A 17,273-nucleotide genomic window follows, 5' to 3' on the forward strand; every position below is an offset into this window, starting at 1 on the left:
CAATTTGATTACTATGTGTCTGGCATGTTTCTCCTGGGGTTTATCCTGTATGGGACTCTCTGTGCTTCTGGGACTTGGGTAGCTATTTCCTTTCCCATGTTAGGGAAATTTTTGACTATAATCTCTTCAAATATTTTCTCAGGTCCTTTCTCTCTCTCTTCTCCTTCTGGGACCCCTATAATGCGAATGTTTTTGCGTTTAATGTTGTCCCAGAGGTCTCTTAGGCTGTCTTCATTTCTTTTCACTCTTTTTTCTTTATTCTGTTCCACAGCAGTAAATTCTGCCATTCTGTCTTCCAGGTCACTTATCCATTCTTCTGCCTCAGTTATTCTGCTACTGATTCCTTCTAGTGCATTTTTCATTTCAGTTATTGTATTGTTCATCTTTGTTTGTTTGTTCTTTAATTCTTCTATATCTTTGTTAAGCATTTCTTGCATCTTCTTGATCCTTACCTCCATTCTTCTTCTGAGGTCCTGTGTCATCTTCCCTATCATTATTCTGAATTATTTTTCTGGAAGGTTGCCTATCTCCATTTAATTGTTTTTCTGGGGTTTTATCTTGTTCCTTCATCTGGGACATCATACTCTGACTTTTCATTTTGTCTATCTTTCTGTGATTGTGGTTTTCATTCCACAGCCTGCAGGATTTTAGTTCTTCTTGCTTCTGCTGTCTTCCCTTTGGTGGATGAAGCTATCTAAGAGGCTTGTGCAAGCTTCCTGATGGGAGGGACTGCCTGACATTATTTTAAATGGTTGACATTTAACCCCCTTTCTAATTTCTTAAGTGATTATTGGTCTGTTCAGGTGGTTACTTCTTTTTTTTTTTTTTTTTTTTTTTTTTTGCGGTACGCGGGCCTCTCACTGCTGCGGCCTCTCCCGTTGCGGAGCACAGGCTCCGGACGCGCAGGCTCAGCGGCCATGGCTCACGGGCCCAGCCGCTCCACGGCATGTGGGATCCTCCCAGACCGGGGCACGAACCCCCGTCCCCTGCATCGGCAGGCGGACCCTCAACCACTGCGCCACCAGGGAAGCCCTCAGGTGGTTACTTCTTGAAATTAATTCATGTCTCTAAGTTCACCAAGCATTTGCACACAATACTCTTATATTTCTGTAGCCCTTCCCTTTTCTTGATTCTATTGCCTTTCTCAATATTAATGTTATATTGTTTCACTTTTTTTCTTTAATCATGCTTTTCACTTGGTATTTTCAAAGAACCAACTTGTTTTTTTCACTATATTGAGGCATAATTGACATACGGTAATTTAAATGAACAATTTGATGAGTATTGACATATGCATGCATCCGTAAAACTATTGTCATAATTAAAATCAATTTACCATTTTGACCTGTTTTAGCTTTTTAGTTCCTTAATTTCAGATCTTATATTTAAGAATCTCTCCTTCTATTTGTGTATGTGTGTATTTTATTCTTTTTCTAGTTACTTAAATGGAAGCTAGCTCATTTTTTTTATTTTATTTTTTAAAGGTTATACTCCACTTATAGTTATTATAAAATATTGGCTACCTTCCCTGTGTTGTACAATATATCCTTGTAGCTTATTTTATACATAATAGTTTGTACCTCTTAATCCCTTACCTCTATCTCTCCTCTCTCCCTGTCCTCTCCCTACTGGTAACCACTAGTTTGTTCTCTATATCTGTGGGTCTGTTTCTTTTCTGTTATATTCACTAGTATGTTTTATTTTTCAGATTCCACATATAAGTGATGTTATAAAGTATTTGTCTTTCTCTGATTGATTTCACTTTAGCTCATTTATTTTTAATCTTTATTTATAAATACAGTTAATTTTCATTTTTCATGATAGTTGTTTTCTATAAAGTCACCACAAACCCTGAATGAGGAAATTCTGAACCTTTACTCCTAGGGAAAATAAATACAGGGTTTGGTTACTGCCAGCCTATGGGCACAAATTTTTCATATAATAATCAATACATAATTTTGTTTTATGTGTGTTTCTGTTTAAAGACTCCTTTAAAAGCAGAAATTGTTGATTCGTTAACATAGACCTTATGGTCAACAGCACTAGAACTCATGTCCAAACAAAGCTTATGTAACACATGTAATTTCTCCATAAGGCAGATCACAGCCTTTTTGTGCTTAGGAACACTGGACAGTACTTCAGCATTACTCCTGGGGGCCATTTTAAAGAGCAAAATCACCAATGAAGAGCACAAGAATGTGAAACACACAGCACTAAATAGATCTTGGGAAGGACATTTGTTTACAGTCTGAGAGCTGAGACAAGTAGGCAGATCATTGCTATGTTTGACCTCAGGTGGGAACATGCACATCAGTAGACTCAAATGTATTCCCACTTTACCCATGTCCACAATGACTTCAAAAATGCTGCAAGTATTGATTTGAAGGTTACAAATAAATTTTAGCAAGTAGGTGAATTCGCAATTGTGGAATCTGCAAATAATGAAGATTGATTGTAGCTAAATCATTTAAGGTTATATTAAACTCATGGGATACTGACAAAAGCCATTCTCACAGAGGAAATTTATAGAATAAGATGCTACAAATTCTCACTTATTGACTCAATTTTGTATTGCTGGGTCCTGATGCCACAGAAAGTGCTGTCCTCATTTCATCACTAACCTCTGTTCCGATCACAGTATAGCTAGCCCATCTGTGAGGGTTTTAGATGGCTGATGCCCTTGTGACATTGTAGAATATGCCCTGGACCTGGAGAGTCAAGCCCTGAGGCCTCAGTCCTGGCATGGCTTGTACCTGAAGTGTTCAGGCAGAGGGTGGAGGCTCTGGGGCGTGATGGAAAAAGCACTGGCCTCAGAGTTGAGCTCTGTCTCTAACCTGCTGAATAAATTCTGCTAAATAACTCAAGTGCTCTGAGCCTGTTTCCTCTCTGTAAAATATCATAGGGAGGAAATAGGCTCAGAGAAGTTGAGTATTTTACATTTGGTAACAGAGACCAGAGGAAATAGTGCATGGGAAGGATTTTGAAAACAGTAAAGAGCCATGAAAATGTGAGGTGGGACAGTCACTGTCATTGTGTTAATAGCACCCCTGGAGCAGGCCATTCTCTGACCACAGTCTGGGGTCCATCTCACTGGGGCCCTGTCATTCCAGAAGCTAAAGAGACTTAAGCCTGGGCCGGCCAATGCCAGATGGAAGGAAGAAACGGGGACTTAGAGACGTAAAGAAGCAGGTGTGGGGAAGCACTGCTCCCGCCCTGAAGCTGGTTCAACCCCATGGGAGGTCCGAGGCCCTAACTGGGGGAAGACAGAAGTCCTGGGGCCATCATGAGTCCTCCTGAGTCCTTGGCCACCCCAAACCAACAAACCTGTCTCTTTTGTCTGCCAGCACTGTGAGTGCCGAGGAGGACGCCAAGTGGCTTCAGTGGATGACACACCAGTTTGAGACCATTGCAGGAGAAAACAGGGAAATCAACCTGCAAGATCTCAAAAGAGCCCTGAATGTGAAAGAGGCAAGTGTCCACTCCAGAAATGGAGACCCTGCACTCATATTTTGTAGAGGAAGAGTAATCTGCTTTGCAGGACACAGTACCTCACAAGGAGGGAAACGTTGCTCCCCGGGTTTCTCCGGGCTTGAGGCTCCACTTCTAAGCAGGGCCAGAGGATGTTTCTGTCTCTGCTACTGGGGTCCTTCCTTCCCTCATGGTAGCCATGGCCTCCTGGGGTCTTTCAAACAACACGTGAAGTTGGAAAGCAGTAGCTTGTCAAATCTTAAGAAACATTATTGCCCTCACAGTTACTGCTAGCCTCACGGGCAAAGGTGATGCTATGACTTAAGCCTCCTGCCACAAAATAAACTTTTCCATGATTTGTATCCATTAAAGGCCCATTTGCACGGCCACGCCATCCCCAGTCCTCTCTCTTGGTTTCATAGGTCCTCTGCCCATCCCCATAACAGCCTGCATGCCCGACAAACAGCGGAGACGTTAGCAGAGAGGCGGAAGGAGTGAGTCTCGCCCCAGGTGTCCTCTGGGCTGGCATCTCATGGTGGCCTGTGTCCTCGATGGGCGCAAGCCAATGAGCACTTGAATGCCCCTGTTTTGAAGGGAGAGCCCCTCATTGGCTGGTAACGGAGATACTACTTAGAACTCTAAATGCTCTGCCTCCTTTCATAGTCAATATGGGGAAGGAAAGAAAGATCTTCTGCCTAACAGGGGCTGTAAAATATCTTAAGATAAAGCCATTTGGGATGGTAGAGAGTGATAAAGGCCTTACTCGAGGGATCGAGGGGAAAAAGAGTGAAGCCAAGGCGGGGCTGGACTGCCTACAGTAGACTTCCTGCTTCTGAACTGAGGTCAGACACCAAAGCCCTTAGGCTCCTCTCCCTGCCTCAAGGGGAGCCTCCAGGCCTGGCATATCTGTGACACTGACCCAGCCTGTTTTCTTAATTTCTGTGTTTCCAGTGCCTAACACAGACCTGGAAAGCAGAGGCTGCACAGACATGATTGTTGAATGAATGAATGGATGAATGATGAATGGAGTGAGTAAATCGGCAATTGAGAACAGGTGCTGTTCAGAACAAGTCTACGTTAAGAACACTTAAATGTAGGCTGTAGGCAGCCCAAACAACAGGTAAAGGCAAAGACACAGGTACTCAAGTGGCATCTATTTTCTAAGTCCTTCCAGGCTTCACTATCCCTTGGGGTGACCCCAAGGGGAATGAGACAGGACCTGGAAGGAGCCTTTGAGGGACCCTCGATCTGACCCTTTTCCCATGTTGAGTAAGGGGCCACCAGAGGTCTGGACTGCAAGGCTGATGGGGGCGATGGACTGTGGGGACGGAGAGCCCATGCAAATTACCAGGCCCGGGGGCCAGAAGGGGGCCAGAGGCCCAGACACAAGCCCATCCTCTCTATAGCTGAACAGTTCTCTCACCAGACCCCAAACTTGCTCTCAGCTGGCCAGATGGGCCATGGACACTGTCCCCTGGTGTGGCCTCGTGGGCAGATCACACACTGTGTTCAGGCACCTGGGTCCTCCCTGATTCCCACCACCCCACAGTGTGTACACACACACACGCAGATGCAGTGAATGAATTCAAAGCCTGGGCCCTGTGGCCATACTTGTGCCCGTCTCCTGCCCCCTTCTGGTCACAGTCCTTCTTTGCCAAGAGATTCTTCATTCTGTTTGACTCGGATGGAAGTGGCACCATCACGTTTCAGGAGCTGCAGGAGGTGTGGACCCTGCTCATCCACGGCATGTTGACGGTAAGGGCCCTTTGTGAGGTGGGGGGCAGGACTCAGGAGGGGGGACAAAGGGAATCAGCCTATCTCAGTGATTGCCCGGCATGGGGCTGTTTTCTGCAGGTGAGGCTGACAGCTCTCTCTCTCTGTCTCTCTGTGGGTTCCCTGCCCTGTCTCTGGTCTCTGCTTCCCTTTTGTTGGGGGAGAAGATGGGTCCCTGGCAGGGAGACAAATGCCCTTGATTCAACTCAGCAGAAGCCAGAACTTTCCTTTGTTCTTTTGTATGTTTAAAAAAAGAAATTGTTTTATTGCTTTTTAATAATCATCATAATAGCCCACTATGACAAAAATCACCCATAACATTTTTCTATACTCTCTTCTGATAACATACACTCACTATCCACTTTTTTAAAAAAAACAAAATGGGATTATACTATACACACTGCTTTTTTTCACTAAACAATATAAACAATTGTTCATGTAAGACTGTATTGCTTCATAATATCATTTTTATTGTAGTAAAATATACATAATATTAAATTTACCACTTTAACCAATTTTTAAGTGTATAGTTCAGAAGCATCAAGTAAATTCACATTGTTGGGCAACCATCACCACTATCCATCTCCAGAACTTTTTCATTCTTCCAAACTGACACTGTACCAACTAATCATAACTCCCTATTCCCCCTCCTCCAAGAATTTGACTACTGTAGGTAAATTATATAAGTGAAATTATATAATAGTTATCCTTTTGTAACTAGCTTATTTCACTTAGCATAATGTGCTCAAGTTTCACCCATGTTGTACCATATGACAGGCTTTCATTCTTTTTTAAGACTGAATATTATCCATTGTATGTATATAACACATTTTGTTTATCCATTCATTTTTCAGTGGACACTTGGGTTGCTTCCATCTCTCGGCTATTATGAATAGTGCTGCTATAAATATGGGTGTACAAATATCTCTTCAAGACCCTGCTTTCAATTCTTTTGGGCATATACCCAGAAGTGGAATTACTGGATCATAGGGCAATTCTTTTTATTGAGGAACTGCCATACTCTTTTTCTACAGTGGTTATGCCATTTTACATTCACACCAGCAATGCATAAGGGTTCCAATTTCTCCAACACTTGTTATTTTCTGTTTTTTTGATAATAGCCATCCCAATGGGTGTGAAGTGGTAACTCAGTGTTGTTATAGCCTCATCTGTAGTGGCTGCATCATATTCCACTGTATGTCTGTGTCCTATGTTCCATGCAGCACAGCCTAATAGTTAAGATCTCTGATTCTTTTCTTTTTTTTTTGTAAAATTAACTTTATTGAAATATTTAATACAATATTTTGAGTTGTTCAATGAGCTTTGACAAATTCATACATCTGTATAAACCACAACCACTGCAATCAAGAAAGAAAACATATTTATTAGCCTAAAATGTTCCCTCCCCTTTTGCTATCAATGTCTCCCACTCCACCACTTTCTATGACCATACCATTCCTAGAATTTCAAATAAATAGAATCATCTAGTATATACTCTAAGGTCTCTGATTCTGAGGCCAGGTTACCCAGGTTCAAATCTCAGCTCCACCAGTTATTAATCATGTGACCCTGGGCAAGTTATTTAACTTCTCCCTGCTTTAATTTCTTCACGTGTCACATAAAAATAATGACCATCATAATAGCACATACTCGTGAGGTTGCTAGGAGGATTAAATTAGTTAACTTATGTAAACTCAGGAAAGTGCCTAGTTTGGGGTACCACGTTTACAGGTGTCAGCTATTATTTATTACTATTTACTCAAACCCCATTTCCAAAAGGGAGAATTTCATTGTTCCCCCCTCCGTTTTTTGGCATTGTAAGTGACACTGCAATGACCTTCATTCTTTGGCAACTTTGTGGCTTAAAGGGTGTCTAAAGACCCAGAATCATCAAAGGAAGGGAGGCTGAAGTGGGAAAAAGGCACCCAGTGAGACTGGGGTAGTTGGTGAGGCCAGACGGGGCAGGCCCCAGGGGCCATGGTTTGGAGTCTCAGTACAACGAGCAATGGGGATCCATTGAAGAGCATTGAGCAGGGGAGTCACAGGGCTGGATATGCATCCTGAAAACTCAACCCAGCTGCAGATCTGCTCCTGGGCAAGGCCCTCTGGCCTATGGGGTTTCTCTACCTCCCATTCCTGCCTGACAGTCTAGCCAGACCTCATTCTTGGAACCCACTTCCCAAGTTGACCCACACCACCACCACTACATGGGCAGTTGACTGACCCTGCTTCCTGAGCATCTTCCTCAGACCCCACTCCAATCTCCATGGGACCCTCTTCACTGACTGCTTTCTGACCACCAAGCTTGGCCCACACCTGGGGCTTATCAACAACCTCAGATGGAGAGGTTGGCCTGTGACAGGAGGAAGCAGCACACTCACCTCCTCCTTGCAGACAGAGGTGGGGAAGAAGACAGCAGGTGAGAGGAGGTTTGTAGTTTCAAGGCAGGAACTAGAGGGCACTCGCTTCCAGGGGTTCCAGTTTTCTCTGAGAGCCAGGCAGGGACTAGATGGGCATGGAGGTGAGAAGTGGTCTCGGCAGACAGCAGGACCGTGACCTTGCTAGAGAAGCATGAGATGACTGCGGGCAAGTTGAAGGCCTTGCCATGGCTGGGATCAGACACTTCCTGCTCTCTTGGGTGCTTTTCTTCAGCAATGTTCACTTAGCTGCCCTGGTGCAGGAAAGGAGAAAACAGGTACTTGGATTCACCTAGGGATGAGATATTTTTAGGGTCAGTGCAATAGAAGGACAGAGGGATAAGGAATAAAAATGTGCACAACAATAATTGTGAAGGAGAACCCTGGATTTGAAATTGGCTAAGGAGAGTATAAAGCTGAATGGGCGAGAGGGTGTGAAGGGGGCGGGGAGGGATGGGCGCTCTGGATGTGGTCAGAGCGCCCACAGGCTGTTGTGAACCCCTGTGTGATTTTGGCTATAAAAAGAAGGCCTGTTATCACTCTGCAGGGACTTTGGAAGTCCAAACCGAGGAAGTATTTCTTTTAAAAGGGACTTAAAGACTTCCATAGCCCTTTCCAATTGGGTGGCAAAGGCTTCAACCCATCCTGTGCAATAGTTGGTCTTGGGGGGGACCCCCTCTTTCCGGGTTTGAAGAAGAACTTGATCCCCGGGGTTTATTTGTGAAGGAACTGCTCCTTCCTCTGTATTTTTAGTGGGAGCTGGCAGCGTCTTGTGGGCATAGTCCTGGATTACCTTCTGAACTTGTCCTAGATTAATAATATATCTCAGGGCCTGGTTCATGTCCTCATCCAGTAGAATGTCAGTAGTAAGAAAAGGCCTCCCATAGGTCATTTCAAATGGGCTAAGTCTCAGACCACTCCTGGGGGCTACATGGACCCTGAAGAGTGCAATAGGAAGCAAGTTGGCCCAGGGTGCATGAGTTTCTTGGCAGAGCTTTGCTAAGGTTTTCTTTAAAGTATGCTTCATGCTGGCTCTTGACTAGGAAAACTGAAGGGAGGTGTGGCTGGAGAGTGGCATATTAGACTCTGTACGTGATTACAGACTTTGACTTTGGCCCAAGTGATGATCACAATACCAATAAGACTTTTCATTTATATGCAACTACCGTCTTCCATATACCGCATTAAGTGCTTTATAATTAATTATCTATTATCCTTGAACCAATTCTGAAAGGGAGGAATAATTAGCCCCATTTTAGAGATGAGCAAAGTAAGGTGCAATACTCTAAAGGACTTATAGCCCACCATCACACAGTAAGGGGCAGAAGCATGTTGCTACCTCAGGTGTGTCTATATCCAAAACAGGCCAAGGAATCACTAATCACGAGTCCTACTGCTCATGAAGAATGAAAATATATACAGGAAAAAAAAGTGCCTCAGATCCCATCTCAGTTGGTACAGTAGTTTCTCTGATTGGTTCCAGGACCCCAGTGGATACCAAAATCCGTGTATGCTCAAGTCCCTTAGATAAAAGGGAGTCATACAGTCGGCCCTCGGTATCCGTGGGTTCCACATCCTCCTATTCAATCAACCACAGGTGGAATCCCCAGATGCAGAACGCAACCTTTCGGAGGGTCGACAGTACTTCTGGCTTCCTTTTCACATCACTCTTAGCCACTCATGTTCACATAAGGCCACAAGGCTGGACTTGAGGGCCCAGCTGCAGCCTCTCAGGACAACATGGATGAGCATATTTTGCTACAAGTCGGGGAACAACAGGGAACTTCTTCACCACCACCTCATATACAATTCGCCTCTGGATAATTGAAGCTCTGGGCACGTAGCTCCTTATAGATTAAGTAAGCAAGTGTATCTTCTGGGCAGATGATCTTGGAAGTTGAGTGGTACTTAGAGAGGAGGCTGCAGATTCTGGAGAAAGGCATGCACTGAATCCAAAGATTCTCCATGCTTGGGGAAATGTTCACCTCTGTTGAGCTCGGCAGTAGGGAGCCATGGAAGGTTTGTGAGCGGAAGGTGCCATATGTCCTTCGATTGCCTGGTCTATGCTCCTAAAGAGAGTTGGTTGGCAGAAAGATGAAGATAACGAACTACTGATGCAATGGTTGTGCAAGACAGGGCGAGTCTGCAAGTACAGAGCGAGGTCTGGGGGCAGGCCCCCACTTGGCTTCATCCTCACTTGGGCCAGGGAGCGGCTCCATCAACGTGGATGAGCTGCGCATCACACTGCAGTCGTGCCTGCGTGACAGCGCCATCTCGCTGCCCGAGGAGAAGCTGGACCAGCTGACGCTGGCGCTCTTCAAGCTGGCGGACAAGGACTGCAGTGGCACCATCACCTTCAATGAGCTTCGAGGCCAGCTGCAGCGCTTCCCCGGGGTCATGGAGAACCTGACCATCAGGTACCGCCCTGTCTCGTGCAGGGGCACTGCCAGTGCTGGGATTAGACACCAGGTGCAAAGTGTGGCCTGAACACACGGAGGAGGCCTCAGCCCGGCCCAGCCCCTCCCCTCTGCCTACTTTCTCTTGGGGACAAAGGTCTGTAGTGCAGGGCAGCTGTTGTCATGTGTCCATTTTCTACAGTGTTTCTTTAGAATCAACTCACAATATTAAGTGCTGGGCATTTTTACAAATATACCAGTGCATAGCATGGAAAAGGAAATTAAAGTTACAAAAGGAATGAAGTTCCAAAAGGACATTAAAGTTACTTCACCTGAGGTAACATGCCTAGGATCACACAGATAGTTAGCAAAGACAGTTATTTATTCAACTTGGTTGAGCAGCTACTATGTACCAAGCCTTGTTCTCAGTAATGGCAGAGCTCTGCTGGGGCTACGTTCCAGACTGAGGGACAGGTAATTGATACCAATAAACAAGTACATAAACTAGATAAGTACAAATTTGGTAAGCGCTGTGGAGAAAATAATATAAAAAGGGTGTAACAACAGACCCAAGTTTGTCTGACTCCAAGCTCCAAATAGTGCCAGTTTTGTAGTTCATTCTTTTCGTGTATTAACTTTCTTGTGGGTTATCACAAAATGTCTCAGATTCTTCCATCCTTTTCGATTACCTCCCCCGCCCTGCCCCCAGTTGGGAAGTAAGGAGAGGTAGTTAAAAAAAAAAAGTTGTGCGTATGGCATCCGAAAGACCAGAGATTCATCCCAGTTCCACCTAGCTGTGTGACTGTAAGCAAGTCACTTGACCTCTCTGTTTCCTGGTGTAAAAGAAAGCCGGCCTGTTTGCCACGAGGCTCCCCGAGGGTTAGTGGGCTGCAGAGGGAATGGGATCTCTAGGTTCAGACTCTGCTGGTCCCCGCCACACCGCGGCCTTCTGAGTGGAGCTCTCTCTCACAGTGCTGCCCACTGGCTGACTCCTTGCGCCGCTGGGCTGCCCCGACACCGTCCTCGCCAGCTGACCTCTGCCTACTGGCACAACCACCACAGCCAACTGCCCTGCCTGGCCGCCTACGTGGACCTCCACATGCTGCTTTTTGCCCTGGCAGCTAGTGCGCACCGGGCCCTCGGCGCCAGTGTCATGGTGGCTAAGGGCTGCGGCCAATGCCTCAACTTTGACTGCAGCTTCATCGTGGTAGCGTTCTGCGGGCACAGTGCAGGGAAGCGGGTAGTGGGACTGATGTAGGCTCCTCTTAGACAAAATGACCCACATGTGGACACCTGCAGTGTCAGGGTAGGACGGCACCTTAGAACTCAACTGGGCCAACACTCAGTGGTGAGAACTAACTCTCAGAGGGGGCAGTGAGCTGTCCATAGTCACACAGCAGGTAAATAACATAGCTGGCACTTTTGTGTGCTACTATGTACAAGTCACAGTGCTAAGCACTTTCCATCTGATCCTCACAATAACCCTATGGTGGACCCAGAGGAGGTGGGCTGGCTCCTGTTCAGAGCTCCAACCAGAAAGAGAATACTTCCAGAGGCCTTGAATGCCAGAATGTGATCCTGGGGACCAGAGACTGAGGTCTCCAAGTGTATTTGATGACACACTTTGGCAACTGGAACGGAATAAAACACAACAAAAATAAACAGAATACAAAACCCCCTCCCAATTACCCAGTATATGCTCACTTACTTATAATTATATGCATGCCGTATTATCATTAGCCAATAGGTTTATGGCACAATATAACTATAAGGCAAGCTTCATCCCTTTCTTTCTTTTTTAAAGATTTTCTTGATGTGGACCATTTTTTAAAGTCTTTAGTGAATTTTTTACAAGATTGCTTCTGTTTCATGTTTTGGTTTTTAGGCCACGAGGCATGTGGGTTCTTAGCTCCCCGACCAGGGATCGAACCCGCACCCCTTGCATTGGAAGGCGAAGTCTTAACCACTGGACTGCCAAGGAAGTCCCAAGGTTCATTCTTAATGATCAGGAATGTACATCTCTAGTCCAAATACTCCTCCTGACAATATCAGCTTCTTATTAGAGTGAGTTTTATTTATAACCTCATAACTGGCTACAAAGAATTCACACCAGGGGTGGGAGACATGTGACTCATTTTTTTGGTCACTTGCTCTTGCCTTATTAACACTATTTTCAGTCTGCATTTTCTCTGTAGGGAATCTTTTTAAGCTACTTGTCCCTGCTGAGGGATAGTTAGCTTACTTAAGTTAAAAGCAGTTAGTGTAATCTGCAAATCCACGTATCAGGGCATGCATAAATACATTGAAGTAAATGATCAAGTGAGGGGACCTTCATCATAAACCCCTTAAAAAGCCCCATCTGCCCCCAGGACATCTCGAGAACCACATGTGACATGGTGCCAGTCTGACATATGACTAAATAAGGGTACCATGTCTAAACAGATACTAAATATTAGTAAAAGCTTATGTGCTTCCCACGTGTTGAGATAAAAGTGATACCAGCAGACATTCTGTAACATTTTTTCTTCGCCAATTCTGGAGATCCTACTTTGCAGACCCCCAGCTTTGGACTTAGGGGAGCAGCAGAGGCTTGGGGGCAGGGGAGGTGATGACAGGGCCCCGTTTAGGAAGCACAACAGGCTCAGGGTAGGGAAACAGCCGCTGGGGAGCAGAGGACAGGGCGGAGAGCGAGCCAGGTGGGGCTCTCTACCGCTTTGCCCAGCCAGGTGCTGATGCTTAGGCACTGCCTCACGTGACTGCAGGCCACATGGCTGGCTCAGGTCCTGCTGCTGCACCACAACCTCCAGTTCCACCAGCTTATGGGCTATGGTGGTCGGGCTCTCCCTCGTCCACACCGTGGCCCATGTGGTGAACTTCGGTGAGTAGCCTGAGGCTGGGGGGCGGGGGGCACCTGGGCTTTCCACAAACCACTCGGTTATCCTGCCCCTGTGTGTCCTGCCGGCCTGATGGGCAGAGAAGGGGGAGGGGTGGGAACGCCAAAGGGAAAGTGCAGTGGGCAGAGCTTGTCTTGTGCTCGTCTCCAGCACTCCGGGCTCAGTCCAAGGCCAGCCCCTTCCAGTTTTGGGAACTGCTGCTCACCACGAGGCCTGGCATTGGCTAGGTCCACGGCTCGGCCTCCCTGACCTGTGTGGCTCTGCTGCTACTGCTGCTTCTCATGTCCGCCTGCTCCAGCTCCTGTGTCCGCAGGAGCAGCCACTTTGAGGTGCCCCAGCCCTTACCCCTTTGCCTGTCCCGTCCTGGGCTCCCAACTTCATTTCATGCTGCGTTCCCTCTAAATTACTCCAGAGCCCAGGAAGCTCCAGGCGGTCTGCATACTATGGACATGTGATTTGGGGTTCTGCCATTGGGCTGTAGTTTATGTCTGCTGAGTGAAAATGTTCTGCTCTAGAAGATTCTTCTGGCTTTTTTGCTGGCTTATCCCCTTGCTCTAATTGGATTAAACTGGGCACAGGGAGGGGAAGGAACACCGGCTTTCGGGATTCTAATCCCCACCCCACTACTTATGGGTCACTCATTGTCCTCATCTGTAAAACGGAGCTATAATTCTCTACCTTTGAAGTTATTAATATTTTAGGAATTAAATGAGATAATACATGTGAAGCCAATAACTACACACACCTGCCACATGGTCAGTCCAAAAGTATTAGGTCTAGCTTTGCTTTCCTCTCTCTAGCCTCCTCGAGATACAAGAGGTCACAGAGGATTTGGTTGGGAGACCCGAACTGTCCCTTGGACTAATCTGGTCACATCAGAAATATATATATATTATATATATATATACACAGCACCTACTTGGGGCCAGCAATGATCCTTTGAAGTCAGAATCAGCATCCTCATTTGACCCATGAGAAATCTGACTCTCAGAAAAGTAACTTACGAGGCCAAGGTCCCACAGCTAGTAGCAGAGCAGGTATTAAAACTCAGGGCTGGGCTTCCCTGGTGGCGCAGTGGTTGGGAGTCCGCCTGCCGATACAGGGGACACGGGTTCGTGCTCCAGTCTGGGAAGATCCCACATGCCGTGGAGCGGCTGGGCCCGTGAGGCATGGCCGCTGAGCCTGCGCATCCAGAGCCTGTGCTCCGCAACAGGAGAGGCCGCAACAGTGAGAGGCCCGTGTACCGCAAAAAAAAAAAAAAACCTCAGGGCTTTGCTCTTTCTCCTCCACTCCCAGAACACCATTGCTGTCTTTCCTTCCTTCCCACTGAGAAAGGGTCAGTGGGCTGAGACACTGATGCTCATGAGCCCATCAGAGGGGGCAGTTTACTCTGCCCAGAACACCCCCAGGCAGATGTTCCAGATGTTTGCCACTAGCGCCAAGAATCTTCCCTTACAGACTTTCTGGACCAAGCCCCCAGAACAGAGAGGCAACGAAGCTTCCCACCCCCAATCTCCTACCCAAGCCTGTTCCCAGGAGAGGATGTGTGTGGCCAAGGCTCTGGGCACAGTCCTGGCTTTAAGGATGGCCGTGAACCTTGGCTCTGTTCCACCCCCAGGCCTTGACTCTGGCAACTTACTCCCCACCCCCACAGGTGTTCTGTTGGACCCACCTGTCCTACCTCCCATGTCTGCATGGGCCCAACTTCTGGAAGTGGCTGCTGGTCCCTGGCACCTTGTTCTTCCTGGAGAAGGCCGTCAGCCTGGCCGCATCCCTCATGGAGGCCCTGTGCATCGTGGAAGTCAATCTCCTCCCTTCCAAGGTGCAAAGGGGGCCTGATGAGCCAAGGGGAGTCACAGGTGGTGGGGTGCAGCAGCTGAGTACTCTGTTAGACCCCCACCCCCCAGGAAATGGGGCACCCCATCACAGTGGAGAAGATAAGCAAAGTGCAAGACTCGATCCAGCCCTCCGGGAGTGACACTTCTAGAAGGGGAATGACAGGTAGGCAGGGTACCACTAAAGGCCAGTGTGCACAGAATACCTTCAGTAAGTATATATTATTGTCTACAAGTTGGCAGGCCCTGCACTAGGTGACAGAGATGCAGAGAAGGCTCAGGCACTGTCCCACTCTCCACGAGCACACAGGCTATTAGGAGAGTCAGCCCTTCCGTTACAGTGCAGGGCTGTGTTGGTAAGAGAAGAATCCCAGGAGGTGTTAAAACTCTGTCTTTTAGAGATCAGAGAATCTTCAGAATGAGAGGGGAGCTGCCTTTTCAGGGTTTTGAAAGATGAATAGGAGTTTGTTGGATAGACAAGACAGGGAAGGGTTTGCTTGGGTAAGGAACAGCATGGGCAAAGGCACAGAGTTATGAAAGAGCATACTGTGCTTGGGGGACTACAAGTAATTTGGCACAGCTGGAGCCAAGGTGCCAGGGAGAAGCTGGAGGGGTGGGCAGGGCCTCAGGGTGAGTGGCCTCACTCTGCAGGCCACGGGGAACCCTTGAGCAGGGTGGGGGATGGGCGGGCGGTGGTATTGAGCTGCTTTATACTCCAGCTGCATTTCTTTACTCTCTCTGTAGAAGATGGCTTGGAGGGGACCACTGGGGAGGCTGTTGCATACATGTAGATGAGAGCTCACAAAAGCCTTGACCTTGAACTGGGTGGGGAGGGGGCATGTCACAGAAAGACTCAAGAGGTAACTGGCTGCATTTGCGGCTGAGGTGGGGAAGGCCTCTAGGTTGTCTTGCAGCTGCCTGAGTAACTGGGGCCATTTTTGGAGAAAAGGAAGGCAGTTCTGGGTGGGTTTGACTCTGGACAGCTTGAGAGTGAGGACACAGAAGCTGACTAAGAGGCCGAGGTTTCTGACATCAGACAGAGTGGTTGGATTCAAATCCTGTGGTTTCTTAGCTGGTGGCCTTGAGCAAGTCATTTAACTTCTCTGAGCCTCAGCCTCTCCTGCGTAAAGTAGAGAAAGAATGACATTCATCTCAGAGAGTCGCTGTGAGGACTAGAGATAGCACTAGAAGAGCTCCACACAGCTCTGGCACACAGTAAGTGCTCAATAAACCAAAGCTACTAACCAGGAGGCAATTGTATCCTGGGGAGATGCCGGTTCACGGTTGGAATACCACCCAAGTACCACAGAAGTTCCAAGAAAGGGTCTGGAGCAGTCAGGGGCTTCACAGGGGGGGAGGGCCACTGAGAAGCAGTATTTACACCACAAGAAGTGGGATCACACCATGAGCCCCACTTCAGACACAGCCTGACTTCCCTTCTCTGATCACTGCCCACCCCCTGGTTGGCAGTTGTGCTGCAGGGGCGAGACCCCACTCACAGGCACAGAAGAGTCCCATGTCTGGGGCCAGCCTGGCTTATGGTGGAGAAAGACAGCCCAGCCTCCATCCTCTGGCCTTGGGGCCCCCGGCAGCTCTGGGCCTGCACAGATGACCCTGGTCTCTTTCTTCTCTCCCCAGGTCACTCACCATCTCATCAAGAAGCCCCCTCCTTCCACTACAGGCCTGGTGACTACTTGTATCTGAACATCCCCACCATCGCGCACCACGAGTGGTACCCCTTCACCATCAGCAGCGCTCCCGAGCAGAAAGGTAGGCCTGCGGCAGCCCCTCCGGTCACTCAGCAGGTATTACTGACTCCTTGCCGAGTGCCAGGCAAGGCTGGGAACCAGGAACACAGAGGTGAACAAGACCAGACACACAAAGTCGACCTCCCAAAGCTCCTTCTGGAACACACAGGCAGACGTGCAGAAGCTGACCGAATGGGGTGTTTGGGGCTGTACTGGCTGCCGTGAGGGTCACAGGGGAGGGCCTGGCCTGGTGGGGGAAGTGGGAAGGGTGGCATTTCAGCTGAACTTTGAAGGGTTCATAGGAGTTTCCTAGGTAGGGAAGGACGAGGGGGTGGAGGCGGAGGGAGAAGCATGAAAACGTGGAAGCGTAGGAGGGTCTGATGTAGTTTGGGCTGAGGGTTGGGTGGAGTAGGGAGGAAGGAAGTAGGGGCAGTGGGGGCGGGAGAGAGGGTCAGAGAAGGGACCAAAGGCAGACAGCAGTGGCTGGCAAAGTCGACGAGAACCAGGGTGGGACTGTAAAAGACTTTGAACACAGAGTGGAACGCAGGATGGCGCAGGCGGTTGGGAGCCCACAGGGGTCTTACGTGGAGGAACAGTGGCTCAGAGGAGAGGGGACCAGGTCGTTTCCAACGGGACTGTGACAGGAAGCCAGGCTTCCGCACTCCATGTGGGCATGAGCCCTGTGGGGTGCCAAGACAGCAGAAGCCCTGGCACCCTTCTCCCCTATCCCTGGACCACCCCT

General features: G+C 47.9%; 1 pseudogene across 1 annotated transcript in view; it reads left to right on the top strand.

The window, feature by feature from the left end:
* LOC308614810 (NADPH oxidase 5-like) overlaps positions 1 to 17,273 on the top strand; it is a 110,682-nt pseudogene that overhangs the window by 77,176 nt on the left and 16,233 nt on the right. Inside the window, exons 2-9 of the transcript in view lie at positions 3,345 to 3,468; positions 5,113 to 5,236; positions 9,832 to 10,075; positions 11,027 to 11,261; positions 12,781 to 12,932; positions 13,099 to 13,277; positions 14,603 to 14,770; positions 16,422 to 16,553. The product of the transcript in view is annotated as an NADPH oxidase 5-like (transcript). The remainder of the gene's footprint in view (positions 1 to 3,344; positions 3,469 to 5,112; positions 5,237 to 9,831; positions 10,076 to 11,026; positions 11,262 to 12,780; positions 12,933 to 13,098; positions 13,278 to 14,602; positions 14,771 to 16,421; positions 16,554 to 17,273) is intronic.

The sequence above is a fragment of the Mesoplodon bidens genome (assembly GCF_964165515.1).
Source record: "Mesoplodon bidens genome assembly, chromosome: 3".
NCBI classification, from domain to species: domain Eukaryota; kingdom Metazoa; phylum Chordata; class Mammalia; order Artiodactyla; family Ziphiidae; genus Mesoplodon; species Mesoplodon bidens.